Source organism: Mytilus californianus, unplaced genomic scaffold (assembly GCF_021869535.1).
Source record: "Mytilus californianus isolate M0D057914Y unplaced genomic scaffold, xbMytCali1.0.p SCAF_2, whole genome shotgun sequence".
Taxonomy (NCBI): Eukaryota; Metazoa; Mollusca; class Bivalvia; order Mytilida; family Mytilidae; genus Mytilus; species Mytilus californianus.
In genome coordinates, this window is record NW_026262668.1 from 76,757,177 (window position 1) to 76,776,570 (window position 19,394).

The following is a 19,394-nucleotide window of genomic DNA, read 5'->3' on the forward strand; positions in this document are numbered from 1 at the left end:
ATGGTCACTTCATCTTTCATTAAGTATCCGCCGATCATAACACAGTAGGAAGTTATTTTTATATATATATTTCAAAAACTAAAAGTTTCGGTTGTTGGTTCTTGTCAAACACTTACAATAATGAATTGTTATCAATATTTAAGTCTTTGGATATTTGATATTTCTTCAAAGCAGAAATATTGTCTCTTATGTATTTGTACAATACGGAATAAGCTTTCATTCTATATTAAATCCTTCACCTTCAATCAGACTTCAACCATTTGTAGAGGTTGTATTTTCACTATAATTTTGTGTCATGCAACCAAAGTTATATAGATCCACGACGTTTGTATGATAGTACTTCTGGTCTCCTCCTGGTTTCTGTCATGCTCTATTAACTATGAAATTTTGTGTATGTTTCATATAATAATTTTGTAAAGTTAGTTTAATGTCTACTAATTTGTAACTTTACATCCGTAAACCCTTCAAAAAGTGTAAATTTGAGGCAAACCCCAACGTGTTTAAAAAAAACAACATATTTTTACCCAATAGGGTATAGGTTGCAATTGCCAAGCAGTATATTGGCCTTTTTTCAAACATAATATTATAATATAGATATATGTACCAAACTGCAGTCTTATTGGAGATATTATTAATTTTTCAGGAACGATGTTTGTGACTTAGCAAACCTCTCAAAATCTGGTAAATGTATGTACAAAACCTTATTGAAAAATGTAATAGAGTCAATGAGAGTATTCTTCTGTATACATAAAGAAATAATGAAAAGATATTTTTGTTGATAACAGGTTTTATTATTCTTAATTTAAACAGCCTTAGCTTTCAGATTCTGACACAGCGAATAATTAAGTATAGTAATACATGCATTTAGTGGAAAGAGAGTGAGTGTTTCATTACTTGTTCATAAAATCTTAGATGTGTAGATGTAATTTTTACAAATAAATATGCAAGTTTCTTTAATATCTTGTTTTTGATTTTCAATGCCCAACGCAAATGTTTTGCACACGCACAGAAAGGTCTGCAATAATCATCACTTACGTTCCTAAAAGGTAAAAAAAAATAATAAAGAAAGGTAAATATTTGAATAGTTAATAAAGGGGCATTAGCTACGAGATATAAAAAAAATAGAATATGATTTTGTTTAGTTCATTCATTAATAAAAGTGAAATAATGAAATGATAATTCGCTTTTATCAGCCAATTTGGTTCAATTTTGTAAAAATAAGCAAAGAAACATCGCTGATAAATTGTTCACTTGCAAGTGAATAATTTGACCTCATTGGATCCGTATTCATGTGATACATTATCGAGTACATGCATTGTTAATATGGTTTCAGACGTGTTGTAATTTGGATATACGTTTTAGTATGTTATAAATCAAATATGAGAATTTGAGTCAAATCGGTGAACATGAATTTGACAGCTAATGACCCTTTAAATTGACGAGTTCGTATATTATTAACTCTACATTAGGGAAGTTTTCTGCAAACTGAACTGTCCTGAAATTTAAATGTATTTTGGAAGTACTTTGCACAAAATTTGAATCAACATAGAATACAATAGTCCACGAAGAATCAAATTTGAAATAAATAAAACAGGAGGAGATGTGACATAAATACCAATGCGACAACTATCCATAAAGACCAAAGGAAAAGGGTCCGTGTAACACTTATCAATTCAAAATTTTAAAAAGTTTTCAAATTTTAGATTTTTGGAATTTTGAACAAAATTTTAAAATATCAAAATTCCAAATTTTTGAAAATTTTTGAAATTTTGAAATTTTCACCAAATAATTAAAATTTATAAATTCTAAATATCGTTTTTAAATTTGATAGTTTAGATTTTTTATCAAACTTTAAAAGTACTAAACTTAACGTGCAGTTTTGATTATTTCGCTTTTTAAAAGTTTGATTTTTTAAATTTTTGATTAACATATCAAAAATAGAAAACGGGCGAAAAGAGAGGTACCTGTAAAGTGCGAAACGGAATAAAGGCGGAACAAAACGAAACAAAACAAAAAGAAACGAAACAAAATGAAATGAACAGTTACTGTTACTTAAAAGTTAATGTATAAAATAAAACCAGCGGCAGACAGTTGTAAGCGGTGAAAAATTGGATAACAAAATAAATATTTCTCAAAAGCGGAGAATTCATTTTAAAACAAGAAACACGGCTCTGATTATGATCATTCTTAGTTAGGAATAAACAACACAAAATATTTCAAACCATTTTTAATTGCAAAATAAATAATTTAAAGAAAAAGTCGGGTTTTTTTTAAACAAATTGGACATCACATGAGATAACAGTATCCTGAAATTTTTTTAGGTTTTGCATCTATTGAAAAAACAAATATTTAAACCTATCAAACCGGCATCAAACAAGTTGATTTACTTGAAAAAAATCTCTAATATAAGCTTAGCGTTTCAGATAAATAATTCAGAACTATTTGGTTTCCCCAGCGCCCATCATTTAGGAGTAACAGTGAAAACTGACCAACTCGCAGTAGGCCAAATAGTATGGTAGGGTTGAGTATGTATATATTTTCTACTGAACATTAAGCAATAAAATGGCTCAATACACGTGTATTCTCTCAAATTTGATTTGATTTTTTTTTTGTTTTGCTTTACGACTTCTTACTATCTGCAATAATGTCGGCAGATGAAATCATTGAATGTACATTTTTAACGATCATCTCAGTTAACATTTTATCAACTATTTCGGTTGTTATAAATTGTTGGCCTTCAAATATTCGGCCTTTGAGCGTTCCTGATGAAGGTAGATCCAGAAAAGCGCTTCGGACGCATGCAATGTTTAACGTTTTGTATTCATTTTTTATCGATTGCATGACGATCATATATTGCCTTGTATCATTGATTTCAGTTCTAAGTATTGGTACGGTAGGCATACTGAATTCATGGTGTCGCAATGAACGTTGTGCTAGCCTCGAATGTGGGAGGTTGTTGATATCTTTTTACACTGCTACCCGCTATACCCCGGATACTGTTATAAGGTATCTAAATAAACTCATTATAGATACCAGGATGGAAATATTGTATTTGCGCCAGACGCGTTATTATTTATACATTAACTTGTAAGTAACAGTAACTGTTCATTTCATTTTGTTTCGTTTCTTTTCGTTTTGTTTCTTTTCAATTCGCTTTTATTCCGTTTCGCACTTTACAGGTACCCCTCTTTTCGCCCGTTTTCTATTTTTTATATCTTAATCAAAAATTAAAAAAATCAAACTTTTAAAAAGTGAAATAATCAAAACTGCACGTTTAGTTTAGTACGTTTAAAGTCTGATCAAATATCTAAACTATCAAATTTAAAAAACGATATTTAGAATTTTAAAATTTTAATTATTTGGTGAAAATTTCAAAATTTCAAAAATTTTCAAAAATTTGGAATATTTGATATTTTAAAACTTTGATAAAAAATCCAAAAATCTAAAATTTGAAAACTTTTTAAAATTTGGAATTGATAAGTGTTACAAGGACCGAAAAGATATGAATTACGCGTCATCGCACGGCCTCCTACAAATTGCAAAACTCATACAGTATAGTATCATGATCTTTAAAAGATGATAATACGTGAAACACTTCGAAAGAGAAAATCGACGTCCTGATTTATACTATAACAATGACCTAAAAACGTATGTTACTGAGAGCAACCAAAGAGAAAACACTGCATTACAGTGGTTAGAAACAAAGCACTTGTGTCAGTTTTATGGCGAGACATAAAAAGAAGAAGGAAAAGATATCAAGAGGGCAATCAAAATCCATCAGTGGATTACAAAACAGACACAACCAATCGAAAAAAAAGAGTAACGACAAAAAAAAGAAAAAAACATCACGGATTGAACAATAGATACGAAATAAAAAATCGAGTAGATTCGTATACTCAAGAGAAGTAAAGTTTCTGCCCTACTAATAGCCCCGTCTTGTTGCCCACAATAAGTGAAAAGTTGGTGATAAGTCGCATTTGCTGATGTCACAATCTGAAAAGGGGGTGGGATTGTTGCTATGACTTGTGGTGCATATCTGTGGTAAGCTGTTACACAGATACTTAATAACAGTCAATCAAATCATGATTGAATCCGTATATTTTTTTTGAGGGATTAAACCTTTTACTCATATTTGCTTCTTAAACGCAGCAATCCCCTATCAAAGAAATAGTACAAGAAACACATGCCCTGAAATATCGTATCAAATGGGAGATATATGCACAATATGCAGGCACTGTTTGAATGTTGCTGAAGAGAAACGGAAAGTTCACAATAAGAAAATTGAAATCATTTCTGTTGTCGTAAAGTTGAGGACGCAACCGACCCGCATTGACAATCTCTAGATGTGTTATCAAACCCATAACAGCGGGGATATGACAATCTATTGACCCATTGTGACCATGCATTGACTTGGTCAGTTGATTAACATTGAATACTTGAACATTCTTTATTAGTTAAATTTGAAGGTAAATGGTTCGGCATAATGAACAAAATACTGGTTACATTTTTCGAAGCTGTTTCGGTTTTCGCTCTGTTTTCATTTTTCATTATCAATGCTTTTTTGGGGCGGCACATTGATATCAAAAACAGCAAATATGAAATAGAACATAACAAATAGCAAAATAAGTAAACAGAAAATATCAGAAAACCAAGAGAAGAAGAAAATATCGCCCGAGGTTATATGTTATAAGACTACCCCGGACCTTGATCAGTAAAAAGTCCTTTTTAGTCCTCTGGACTAGACAATTATTTGCTCAAAACAAATGAAGTTATGAATTGAAAACTCCACTGATCAGATTTTCTTGTACATTCAAATGTCATGCAAAGAAAATGTAACTCCCGGAAATATCATTAAAATATCATATGAATCCTGTCGTTTAGGATATGAATCCTGTCGTTTAGGTGCATAATATATGTTGATGTTTTGTGTTATCACAGATCGCGGCTCGTAATTTTTAATGAGTTTCGTTGTAAAAATAACTATACAGTTTATTGAAAGTAACTAAGGTTTAAATTTGATTGATGTAGAATATTGATAAAGGAGATGCATGGTATATGTCAATGAGACAGCATCCCAGCGACACAAATAACCAAAAGACATGTAATCTTAATTCCATGACAACAACAAAAATTACAAAAAAAGGAAATGAAAAAATAGTCAAAATGAAACGTTTTGCTAAAATTTAACTGTCCCGTTGTTTTGAAGTTATAATGGGACGGATCACAACAATCGAGTTGGATGTTATATTAGGTCAGATGTCAAACGTACCATGCAAACACCGTTTCTTTCGTCAGAAAATTGTCGAATGGGTAGGCATAAAGTTTGCTCACTTTTCGGTTCAGTTGCATTTCTCACGTGAAAACAAAATAACTTATGTGTCCTCTGTTATTACCTGAAAACGTATAACACATAATCTTTTATTTAAATTGTAGGAGGTAATTACCGTCAATGAAGTCTAGTTACACCTCAACTGAATATTTTGGTTTGGGGATTCCCATTTTAAACAATACTGCATGATTATTTATTTTTATATTTTTAATGCTCAACTATTTCCAAAATTGCATGTAGCCCTTCTGTCCTTTAATTTTAACGGAATGATCGTCCCCTTACAATTTAAATTTATACTTACTTTCTTTCCTATTTCAGTGACAGTAAACTGTATCTGTGTTTCAATATATATGTAGAACGAACACCGCGGGAACTGCATGAATTTCATAAATCCACTGACTAGTTCATTCATCGGGTGTTCCCGTGCGTTGTTTTAGATGCCAGACAACCCAATTGAAAATCCCTATACTAGTATATATATCTATTCAACCATTTTTTTTTCAATTTCCACAGCTTTCTAAATATTTTACCTTTATATAACATTCTTAAACTTTCAAATATTTCAAGTATAAATAAGTTTTACAGCATTTTAATACTTCAAGTCTACAAAAATACCTTTTAAAAACATGTATAGTTACAATTAAAAACAAATGTGTATGACTGCAGCGGTTACAGGTTTAAGTTGACATAATAACCTTCATTTCTGTATTTCATATAATTTAATCAATGAATATATATACACAGCTACGGTAACCGAAAAAAAATGAAAGTATTAAAGTACAAATTTAAAATTGTAAGGGGACGATCATTCAGTTAACATTAGGGGACAGGAGGACTATGAGATTTTGGAAATAGTTAAGAATAAAAAATGAATATAAAAAATCATGCAACATTGTCTCAAATCAAATATTCAGTTTAAGTGTAAATAGACCTTAGTGACTGGAACTTAAATAAAAGATTATTTGTTATACGTTTTCAGGTAATAATAAATGTCAAATGAATATAAACGTTTCAACAAAAGTTACTCTGTGTAATTTAAAGGAAAATGTAAGTTATCATTTTCATGAGAGAAATGTAACTAAACCAAAAAGAAAAAGAAAAACTTTAGGCCAACCAACTCAACAAGTACCTGACGAAAGACACTGTGTTAGTATGGTGCGTTTGGCATCTGACTTATAATGATATAATATCCAACTCGATTGTTGTGATCTGTCCCACCCTAACGTCAAACCAACGGGACAGTTAGTTGCATTTATAGCAAAAACTTTTTAATTTGACTATTTTTACATTTCTAGCTGTGCAGTTTCTACCGGTAACAGTCTTGTCTGTCGTTTATCCAAAGCCCGAATCACCGGATATGTTTCATCAATATATTTTAACAGGAGTAACGCGGCGGATGTCACTAGAAGAGAAGAAGCTGCTGACTCTGCCGGGCCATGTGAATTCATCTCCGATTTTAATGAAGTTCGTATTGCTCAATCTTCACCATTCTGATTAGTATTTCATAGACTGTTGTTTATGTTTTCGTTGTTTCACTTTTGGTTATAATGTTGTCTGATTTTCTTCGACTTCAACATGATTCACAAATTGATAAATGCAAACGGAAACTACAAATCTCCCGAAATAAAATTATCTACACGTTGTTTGGAAAAAGGCTGCTATAAACTAAGGTAAACTAATTAAATTAAAGAAAATATGTATTTGAAAGTAATTTCAATGTGTGTACATATAAAATGTCTTGGAAAAATGCTGACATAGCTGCATAATATGGATAGTTTTGTTAAAAAATTCCATATTAAACAATTAATGCAAAAGGAAGGCTGTGAAAGGTGGGACGACTGAGATGAAGGCTGGAAATTTGGAGTGCCACCGGAAAATGAGGGTATTGTGGATAGGGGCAAAACAATATTGCCTCGCAACATGCCACATATGGACCCTAAGAGAGTTGTTGCAAGGGTTCCTTAACGTGCATAGAGCATGGCACAACACTAGGATCGGATTTAACGTCCCCCTCCCTACCAAACAGTCAAACGGACGTCCCACTATAGAAGAGGTTTTACTGTTGGAACGGGAGGAGTCCAAGGATGACCATTTTTCTATACAACAGTCAAACCTTTGGTTTTTGCCCGGCAATACTAACAAACGTATTTGCATGGCAAGACTTACATACGTATTTGTTTGGCAAGACTTACATACGTATTTGCATGGTAAGACTTACAAACGTATTTGCATGACAAGACTTACAAACGTATTTGCATGACAAGACTTGCAAACGTATTTGCATGGCAAGACTTACAAACGTATTTGCATGGCAAGACTTACAAACATATTTGCATGGTAAGACTTACAAACGTATTTGCATGGTAAGACCTACAAACGTATTTGCATGATAAGACTTACAAACGTATTTGCATGGTAAGACTTATAAACGTATTTGCATGACAAGACTTACAAACGTATTTGCATGGTAAGACTTACAAACGTATTTGCATGGTAAGACCTACAAACGTATTTGCATGGTAAGACTTACAAACGTATTTGCATGGTAAGACCTACAAACGTATTTGCATGGTAAGACTTACATACGTATTTGCATGGTAAGACTTACAAACGTATTTGCATGACAAGACTTACAAACGTATTTGCATGGCAAGACTTACATACGTATTTGCATGGCAAGACTTACATACGTATTTGTTTGGCAAGACTTACATACGTATTTGCATGGTAAGACTTACAAACGTATTTGCATGACAAGACTTACAAACGTATTTGCATGACAAGACTTGCAAACGTATTTGCATGGCAAGACTTACAAACGTATTTGCATGGCAAGACTTACAAACATATTTGCATGGTAAGACTTACAAACGTATTTGCATGGTAAGACCTACAAACGTATTTGCATGGTAAGACTTACAAACGTATTTGCATGGTAAGACTTATAAACGTATTTGCATGACAAGACTTACAAACGTATTTGCATGGTAAGACTTACAAACGTATTTGCATGGTAAGACCTACAAACGTATTTGCATGGTAAGACTTACAAACGTATTTGCATGGTAAGACCTACAAACGTATTTGCATGGTAAGACTTACAAACGTATTTGCAAGGCAAGACTTATAAACGTATTTGCAAGACAAGACTTACAAACGTATTTGCATGGCAAAACATACAAACGTATATATTTGCACAATGTCATTAATGGCAACGTTCGGAAAATACAATTTGAAAGATGCAATTAAATTCATTATTGAGCAACTACGTTCAAAAAATTTCCAGTGGAAGAAATATCAATAGAAAAATAAAATCTACATTAAGACTTACAAACGTATTTGCATGGTAAGACCTACAAACGTATTTGCATGGTAAGACTTACAAACGTATTTGCATGGTAAGACCTACAAACGTATTTGCATGGTAAGACTTACAAACGTATTTGCATGGTAAGACCTACAAACGTATTTGCATGGTAAGACTTACAAACGTATTTGCAAGGCAAGACTTATAAACGTATTTGCAAGACAAGACTTACAAACGTATTTGCATGGCAAAACATACAAACGTATATATTTGCACAATGTCATTAATGGCAACGTTCGGAAAATACAATTTGAAAGATGCAATTAAATTCATTATTGAGCAACTACGTTCAAAAAATTTCCAGTGGAAGAAATATCAATAGAAAAATAAAATCTACATTTCCCGTTGTACTTTTTATTGTAAGATAAGGTGGTCACAGAGAAGACAAATATCAACACTCGACGTCGACCGAGAAATTTTAAATGAAAATATTAAGTCTACTGATGTAAATAGTGACAGTAAAATATGATGAACACTTGGTTAATTTATCATAACTTGTGTGTTTGGTGATATTATGTTTTTGAGTATTGAAAGTAAAAGTATGTTATACCATGCATTTTAAAAGACATGTGGTATCCTTATGGAAATAAACTGTGCTGCTTATTGTTTTTGTGACTTAATCCCTTATTTATCTTCTTAAAGGCGCTTCTCCAAAAGACTGGAAAGAAGCCAGCATTTTCATTTAGTTTTACTTCCTGCTATATACATGATGCACAAATACAGTAAGATCGGCTTCACACTTTGATTTCTTTGTGAAATCGATGTCGCGCGTTGGATGAGATCTAAACTTTACTACAAGAGAGAAGATTTCAATGGTTCTATAAAAAAACAAAAACATTTAAGCAGCACATGTGTTTGGAGTATAATATATAACACAAAGTATGACAAGAATGATGATTTCAATTAGAGAAAAGTAAAATCACAAAAATACTGAACTCTGAGGAAAATTCAAAAAGGAAAGCCCCAATCAAATGGCAAAATCAAAAGTTCAAACACATCAGACGAATGGATAACAACTGTCATATTCCTGACTTGGTACAGGCATTTTCTTATGCAGAAAATGGTGGATTGAACCTGATTTTATAGCTAGCTAAACCTCTCACTTGTATGACAGTCGCATCAAATTCCATTATATTGACAACGATGCGTGAACAAAACAAACAGACACAATAGGTAAAAATGTCAAAAATAGGGGTACAGCAGTCAACATTGTGTTATCATCTTAATCACTATAAAAACAAACAAATGTAACGAAGAAGCACAAAAAGGCATACATCAAATTTAACATCGGATTCCTCATTTTGCTTATATTATACGATTTTATTTATCTATGTAAAATCCACCCATAAAGGATGGAAGGTTTTAAGTACTGGCGTAAAATCGCGCGTTTGAAATTCGCACAGGTAGACATAAAATAATTTTGTCGTTCAAAGTATGAAGAGATACATAAAAACAGAGTCACGTAAAATGGATATCACAAAAAACAGACTTAACAGTAAAAGTAATATTAATAAATAAAATAACTGTGCGGTTCAAATATGACGGAAATAGAGACTTTCTTTATTCATGTATTTATAATACAGCAGGTCCTGCGTATAGCGTATATATCTGCAGGTAGATATGATATTCCTAGTTAGGATTTCACTGATAAGGAATGGCGCTAATAAGACAGCTACTGAGGAACTAATCAATAGCCATTGATAGTAAAGTTGGAATATCTCTTCTAAACTATTTTAGACCACAAGGGTTGACATGTCCATAGAAATATGCCGGACCACTGCTGACTGGCGATAGTCTCAGATTGACTGAGCGGACTTCATATGGTCCGAGTACACAGTTATTTCGTAGTGCATTTCTTTTAGACAATAAATGAAAATAAAAAAAATCCCACCTGCGCTTTCTCAATAATATTTTTACAGTGTGTTGTACTACTTTTGGGACAAATCATATCAAAATTATAGAAAACTTCATCGGCTCTAACTCAAAATATGGACAATTCTATGTTAAGGGGGTCTTGAAATCTTTTGACAGCTTCCGAAGTGCTAATTTTTAACCTTTTTCAGCTGGACCAAATCACTACTTAACTTTACAATTCATGACCCAAATTTTTTTACGGTGTAATTTCATCCCCCTACTTGCTATTTGAGGCATAAAACATGAAGGAATACATTTGGAAGGGGTACTAAAAAAATTGGCAAGCAACACACTGTCCACACTAGGGACTTTATTCGTGGACAACGAAAATCAAAGGACGATAACTGTGTACTCGGACCTAATAGGATAGAAAAATTTGACCAATCTTAATAAAACTTGGTATGACTAAAGCTTAATAAATTATGAGACTGCTGACAAAGTTTCATGGCAATAGGATATATATTATAGACAATATGATAAATTCTATATTCAACTTCGCGTGTTAAATTTTGACGTTTAAATTGAAAAATTTCAACTATCAACATTTGGGGCTTTAAAAATCAAAATATTGCAAAAAATTACATTTTAAAGGCCTTAATATATGACATATTATATATTTAAAGCAATAGAATACTCATTTAATTTATCAGACTTATCACAATTATTTAAAAGTCAAATTTATATGAGCCTGTGCCAAAAAATGGAGGTTTTCCAATGAAGGGGGGCCTTACATGAAGATGTATTATTTTCCAGCAATTTTAAATTTGTGGAGTTTTTTGGTTATAAATAATCCTTACATATGTATCAAATGTACTTTAAATGGAAAGAAAAATTACAAATAGCATACCATATTAGTATAAAAGGGTCTTAAGCCAAGTAAGACTGAAAATAATTTAGGGTCAATTTAGGCCGTAGCACATATTTACATTTAAAAATGCATACTGAAGCTATAGGAAATAAAAATTTGTGTCTTTTTTATAATTTCTATACTCAGGTTACATGATACAATAAATCTGAGCATAAAAGGACTCTTGCATTCAACTTTTTTTGCAGACAGTATGGTCTGATACAAAGATTTTTCACTTTTTAGTGAAAAACTTGCATGCAATTTTAGCCTCAGCAGGCTTATATTTGAACCACTTGCTATTTAACATAAGAAAAGAAAGATACTGTGTGAAATGAAACAGGTACAAAAGACATTGTGAAGTGCTTTTAATACAAATTTAGTGAAATCTTTATTATGGACTTCAACTTTTATGTACCTAGGTCCTCACATTTAACTTGATCCAAACAGGCCGTTACACGAGGGTCATTTATACAACACGTTTTGCACATATTGTCTGAGATAATCTTATTTTCTGTAGATTCAGAGTTCACAAATGAGTAATACAACTGGGTTAAAGCATAGAAACACAAATATTGACACAGGAAAACCTGTCATATAGAAAGTCAGAATGCCACTTATGCATCAAAATTGAAAAAGCTTTGAAATGCTTATTTTGACCATATAATGCCAAAATGGATAATTTTTGCAGGATTTCTATCAAATAAAAGTTTAAATCCTTTAGTTTCATGCTATCTGACAAATTGACACCATTAAATCATTCAGGGAAGTTGCCAAAGTTCAGATTCTATATTTACTGATTTCGCCTAATAGGATAGAAAAATTTGACCAATCTTAATAAAACTTGGTATGACTAAAGCTTAATAAATTATGAGACTGCTGACAAAGTTTCATGGCAATAGGATATATATTATAGACAATATGATAAATTCTATATTCAACTTCGCGTGTTAAATTTTGACGTTTAAATTGAAAAATTTCAACTATCAACATTTGGGGCTTTAAAAATCAAAATATTGCAAAAAATTACATTTTAAAGGCCTTAATATATGACATATTATATATTTAAAGCAATAGAATACTCATTTAATTTATCAGACTTATCACAATTATTTAAAAGTCAAATTTATATGAGCCTGTGCCAAAAAATGGAGGTTTTCCAATGAAGGGGGGCCTTACATGAAGATGTATTATTTTCCAGCAATTTTAAATTTGTGGAGTTTTTTGGTTATAAATAATCCTTACATATGTATCAAATGTACTTTAAATGGAAAGAAAAATTACAAATAGCATACCATATTAGTATAAAAGGGTCTTAAGCCAAGTAAGACTGAAAATAATTTAGGGTCAATTTAGGCCGTAGCACATATTTACATTTAAAAATGCATACTGAAGCTATAGGAAATAAAAATTTGTGTCTTTTTTATAATTTCTATACTCAGGTTACATGATACAATAAATCTGAGCATAAAAGGACTCTTGCATTCAACTTTTTTTGCAGACAGTATGGTCTGATACAAAGATTTTTCACTTTTTAGTGAAAAACTTGCATGCAATTTTAGCCTCAGCAGGCTTATATTTGAACCACTTGCTATTTAACATAAGAAAAGAAAGATACTGTGTGAAATGAAACAGGCACAAAAGACATTGTGAAGTGCTTTTAATACAAATTTAGTGAAATCTTTATTATGGACTTCAACTTTTATGTACCTAGGTCCTCACATTTAACTTGATCCAAACAGGCCGTTACACGAGGGTCATTTATACAACACGTTTTGCACATATTGTCTGAGATTATCTTATTTTCTGTAGATTCAGAGTTCACAAATGAGTAATACAACTGGGTTAAAGCATAGAAACACAAATATTGACACAGGAAAACCTGTCACATAGAAAGTCAGAATGCCACTTATGCATCAAAATTGAAAAAGCTTTGAAATGCTTATTTTGACCATATAATGCCAAAATGGATAATTTTTGCAGGATTTCTATCAAATAAAAGTTTAAATCCTTTAGTTTCATGCTATCTGACAAATTGACACCATTAAATCATTCAGGGAAGTTGCCAAAGTTCAGATTCTATATTTACTGATTTCGCCTAATAGGATAGAAAAATTTGACCAATCTTAATAAAACTTGGTATGACTAAAGCTTAATAAATTATGAGACTGCTGAAAAAGTTTCATGGCAATAGGATATATATTATAGACAATATGATAAATTCTATATTCAACTTCGCGTGTTAAATTTTGACGTTTAAATTGAAAAATTTCAACTATCAACATTTGGGGCTTTAAAAATCAAAATATTGCAAAAAATTACATTTTAAAGGCCTTAATATATGACATATTATATATTTAAAGCAATAGAATACTCATTTAATTTATCAGACTTATCACAATTATTTAAAAGTCAAATTTATATGAGCCTGTGCCAAAAAATGGAGGTTTTCCAATGAAGGGGGGCCTTACATGAAGATGTATTATTTTCCAGCAATTTTAAATTTGTGGAGTTTTTTGGTTATAAATAATCCTTACATATGTATCAAATGTACTTTAAATGGAAAGAAAAATTACAAATAGCATACCATATTAGTATAAAAGGGTCTTAAGCCAAGTAAGACTGAAAATAATTTAGGGTCAATTTAGGCCGTAGCACATATTTACATTTAAAAATGCATACTGAAGCTATAGGAAATAAAAATTTGTGTCTTTTTTATAATTTCTATACTCAGGTTACATGATACAATAAATCTGAGCATAAAAGGACTCTTGCATTCAACTTTTTTTGCAGACAGTATGGTCTGATACAAAGATTTTTCACTTTTTAGTGAAAAACTTGCATGCAATTTTAGCCTCAGCAGGCTTATATTTGAACCACTTGCTATTTAACATAAGAAAAGAAAGATACTGTGTGAAATGAAACAGGTACAAAAGACATTGTGAAGTGCTTTTAATACAAATTTAGTGAAATCTTTATTATGGACTTCAACTTTTATGTACCTAGGTCCTCACATTTAACTTGATCCAAACAGGCCGTTACACGAGGGTCATTTATACAACACGTTTTGCACATATTGTCTGAGATAATCTTATTTTCTGTAGATTCAGAGTTCACAAATGAGTAATACAACTGGGTTAAAGCATAGAAACACAAATATTGACACAGGAAAACCTGTCACATAGAAAGTCAGAATGCCACTTATGCATCAAAATTGAAAAAGCTTTGAAATGCTTATTTTGACCATATAATGCCAAAATGGATAATTTTTGCAGGATTTCTATCAAATAAAAGTTTAAATCCTTTAGTTTCATGCTATCTGACAAATTGACACCATTAAATCATTCAGGGAAGTTGCCAAAGTTCAGATTCTATATTTACTGATTTCGCCTAATAGGATAGAAAAATTTGACCAATCTTAATAAAACTTGGTATGACTAAAGCTTAATAAATTATGAGACTGCTGACAAAGTTTCATGGCAATAGGATATATATTATAGACAATATGATAAATTCTATATTCAACTTCGCGTGTTAAATTTTGACGTTTAAATTGAAAAATTTCAACTATCAACATTTGGGGCTTTAAAAATCAAAATATTGCAAAAAATTACATTTTAAAGGCCTTAATATATGACATATTATATATTTAAAGCAATAGAATACTCATTTAATTTATCAGACTTATCACAATTATTTAAAAGTCAAATTTATATGAGCCTGTGCCAAAAAATGGAGGTTTTCCAATGAAGGGGGGCCTTACATGAAGATGTATTATTTTCCAGCAATTTTAAATTTGTGGAGTTTTCTGGTTATAAATAATCCTTACATATGTATCAAATGTACTTTAAATGGAAAGAAAAATTACAAATAGCATACCATATTAGTATAAAAGGGTCTTAAGCCAAGTAAGACTGAAAATAATTTAGGGTCAATTTAGGCCGTAGCACATATTTACATTTAAAAATGCATACTGAAGCTATAGGAAATAAAAATTTGTGTCTTTTTTATAATTTCTATACTCAGGTTACATGATACAATAAATCTGAGCATAAAAGGACTCTTGCATTCAACTTTTTTTGCAGACAGTATGGTCTGATACAAAGATTTTTCACTTTTTAGTGAAAAACTTGCATGCAATTTTAGCCTCAGCAGGCTTATATTTGAACCACTTGCTATTTAACATAAGAAAAGAAAGATACTGTGTGAAATGAAACAGGTACAAAAGACATTGTGAAGTGCTTTTAATACAAATTTAGTGAAATCTTTATTATGGACTTCAACTTTTATGTACCTAGGTCCTCACATTTAACTTGATCCAAACAGGCCGTTACACGAGGGTCATTTATACAACACGTTTTGCACATATTGTCTGAGATAATCTTATTTTCTGTAGATTCAGAGTTCACAAAGGAGTAATACAACTGGGTTAAAGCATAGAAACACAAATATTGACACAGGAAAACCTGTCACATAGAAAGTCAGAATGCCACTTATGCATCAAAATTGAAAAAGCTTTGAAATGCTTATTTTGACCATATAATGCCAAAATGGATAATTTTTGCAGGATTTCTATCAAATAAAAGTTTAAATCCTTTAGTTTCATGCTATCTGACAAATTGACACCATTAAATCATTCAGGGAAGTTGCCAAAGTTCAGATTCTATATTTACTGATTTCGCCTAATAGGATAGAAAAATTTGACCAATCTTAATAAAACTTGGTATGACTAAAGCTTAATAAATTATGAGACTGCTGACAAAGTTTCATGGCAATAGGATATATATTATAGACAATATGATAAATTCTATATTCAACTTCGCGTGTTAAATTTTGACGTTTAAATTGAAAAATTTCAACTATCAACATTTGGGGCTTTAAAAATCAAAATATTGCAAAAAATTACATTTTAAAGGCCTTAATATATGACATATTATATATTTAAAGCAATAGAATACTCATTTAATTTATCAGACTTATCACAATTATTTAAAAGTCAAATTTATATGAGCCTGTGCCAAAAAATGGAGGTTTTCCAATGAAGGGGGGCCTTACATGAAGATGTATTATTTTCCAGCAATTTTAAATTTGTGGAGTTTTTTGGTTATAAATAATCCTTACATATGTATCAAATGTACTTTAAATGGAAAGAAAAATTACAAATAGCATACCATATTAGTATAAAAGGGTCTTAAGCCAAGTAAGACTGAAAATAATTTAGGGTCAATTTAGGCCGTAGCACATATTTACATTTAAAAATGCATACTGAAGCTATAGGAAATAAAAATTTGTGTCTTTTTTATAATTTCTATACTCAGGTTACATGATACAATAAATCTGAGCATAAAAGGACTCTTGCATTCAACTTTTTTTGCAGACAGTATGGTCTGATACAAAGATTTTTCACTTTTTAGTGAAAAACTTGCATGCAATTTTAGCCTCAGCAGGCTTATATTTGAACCACTTGCTATTTAACATAAGAAAAGAAAGATACTGTGTGAAATGAAACAGGTACAAAAGACATTGTGAAGTGCTTTTAATACAAATTTAGTGAAATCTTTATTATGGACTTCAACTTTTATGTACCTAGGTCCTCACATTTAACTTGATCCAAACAGGCCGTTACACGAGGGTCATTTATACAACACGTTTTGCACATATTGTCTGAGATAATCTTATTTTCTGTAGATTCAGAGTTCACAAATGAGTAATACAACTGGGTTAAAGCATAGAAACACAAATATTGACACAGGAAAACCTGTCACATAGAAAGTCAGAATGCCACTTATGCATCAAAATTGAAAAAGCTTTGAAATGCTTATTTTGACCATATAATGCCAAAATGGATAATTTTTGCAGGATTTCTATCAAATAAAAGTTTAAATCCTTTAGTTTCATGCTATCTGACAAATTGACACCATTAAATCATTCAGGGAAGTTGCCAAAGTTCAGATTCTATATTTACTGATTTCGCCTAATAGGATAGAAAAATTTGACCAATCTTAATAAAACTTGGTATGACTAAAGCTTAATAAATTATGAGACTGCTGACAAAGTTTCATGGCAATAGGATATATATTATAGACAATATGATAAATTCTATATTCAACTTCGCGTGTTAAATTTTGACGTTTAAATTGAAAAATTTCAACTATCAACATTTGGGGCTTTAAAAATCAAAATATTGCAAAAAATTACATTTTAAAGGCCTTAATATATGACATATTATATATTTAAAGCAATAGAATACTCATTTAATTTATCAGACTTATCACAATTATTTAAAAGTCAAATTTATATGAGCCTGTGCCAAAAAATGGAGGTTTTCCAATGAAGGGGGGCCTTACATGAAGATGTATTATTTTCCAGCAATTTTAAATTTGTGGAGTTTTTTGGTTATAAATAATCCTTACATATGTATCAAATGTACTTTAAATGGAAAGAAAAATTACAAATAGCATACCATATTAGTATAAAAGGGTCTTAAGCCAAGTAAGACTGAAAATAATTTAGGGTCAATTTAGGCCGTAGCACATATTTACATTTAAAAATGCATACTGAAGCTATAGGAAATAAAAATTTGTGTCTTTTTTATAATTTCTATACTCAGGTTACATGATACAATAAATCTGAGCATAAAAGGACTCTTGCATTCAACTTTTTTTGCAGACAGTATGGTCTGATACAAAGATTTTTCACTTTTTAGTGAAAAACTTGCATGCAATTTTAGCCTCAGCAGGCTTATATTTGAACCACTTGCTATTTACCATAAGAAAAGAAAGATACTGTGTGAAATGAAACAGGTACAAAAGACATTGTGAAGTGCTTTTAATACAAATTTAGTGAAATCTTTATTATGGACTTCAACTTTTATGTACCTAGGTCCTCACATTTAACTTGATCCAAACAGGCCGTTACACGAGGGTCATTTATACAACACGTTTTGCACATATTGTCTGAGATAATCTTATTTTCTGTAGATTCAGAGTTCACAAAGGAGTAATACAACTGGGTTAAAGCATAGAAACACAAATATTGACACAGGAAAACCTGTCACATAGAAAGTCAGAATGCCACTTATGCATCAAAATTGAAAAAGCTTTGAAATGCTTATTTTGACCATATAATGCCAAAATGGATAATTTTTGCAGGATTTCTATCAAATAAAAGTTTAAATCCTTTAGTTTCATGCTATCTGACAAATTGACACCATTAAATCATTCAGGGAAGTTGCCAAAGTTCAGATTCTATATTTACTGATTTCGCCTAATAGGATAGAAAAATTTGACCAATCTTAATAAAACTTGGTATGACTAAAGCTTAATAAATTATGAGACTGCTGACAAAGTTTCATGGCAATAGGATATATATTATAGACAATATGATAAATTCTATATTCAACTTCGCGTGTTAAATTTTGACGTTTAAATTGAAAAATTTCAACTATCAACATTTGGGGCTTTAAAAATCAAAATATTGCAAAAAATTACATTTTAAAGGCCTTCATATATGACATATTATATATTTAAAGCAATAGAATACTCATTTAATTTATCAGACTTATCACAATTATTTAAAAGTCAAATTTATATGAGCCTGTGCTAAAAAATGGAGGTTTTCCAATGAAGGGGGGCCTTACATGAAGATGTATTATTTTCCAGCAATTTTAAATTTGTGGAGTTTTTTGGTTATAAATAATCCTTACATATGTATCAAATGTACTTTAAATGGAAAGAAAAATTACAAATAGCATACCATATTAGTATAAAAGGGTCTTAAGCCAAGTAAGACTGAAAATAATTTAGGGTCAATTTAGGCCGTAGCACATATTTACATTTAAAAATGCATACTGAAGCTATAGGAAATAAAAATTTGTGTCTTTTTTATAATTTCTATACTCAGGTTACATGATACAATAAATCTGAGCATAAAAGGACTCT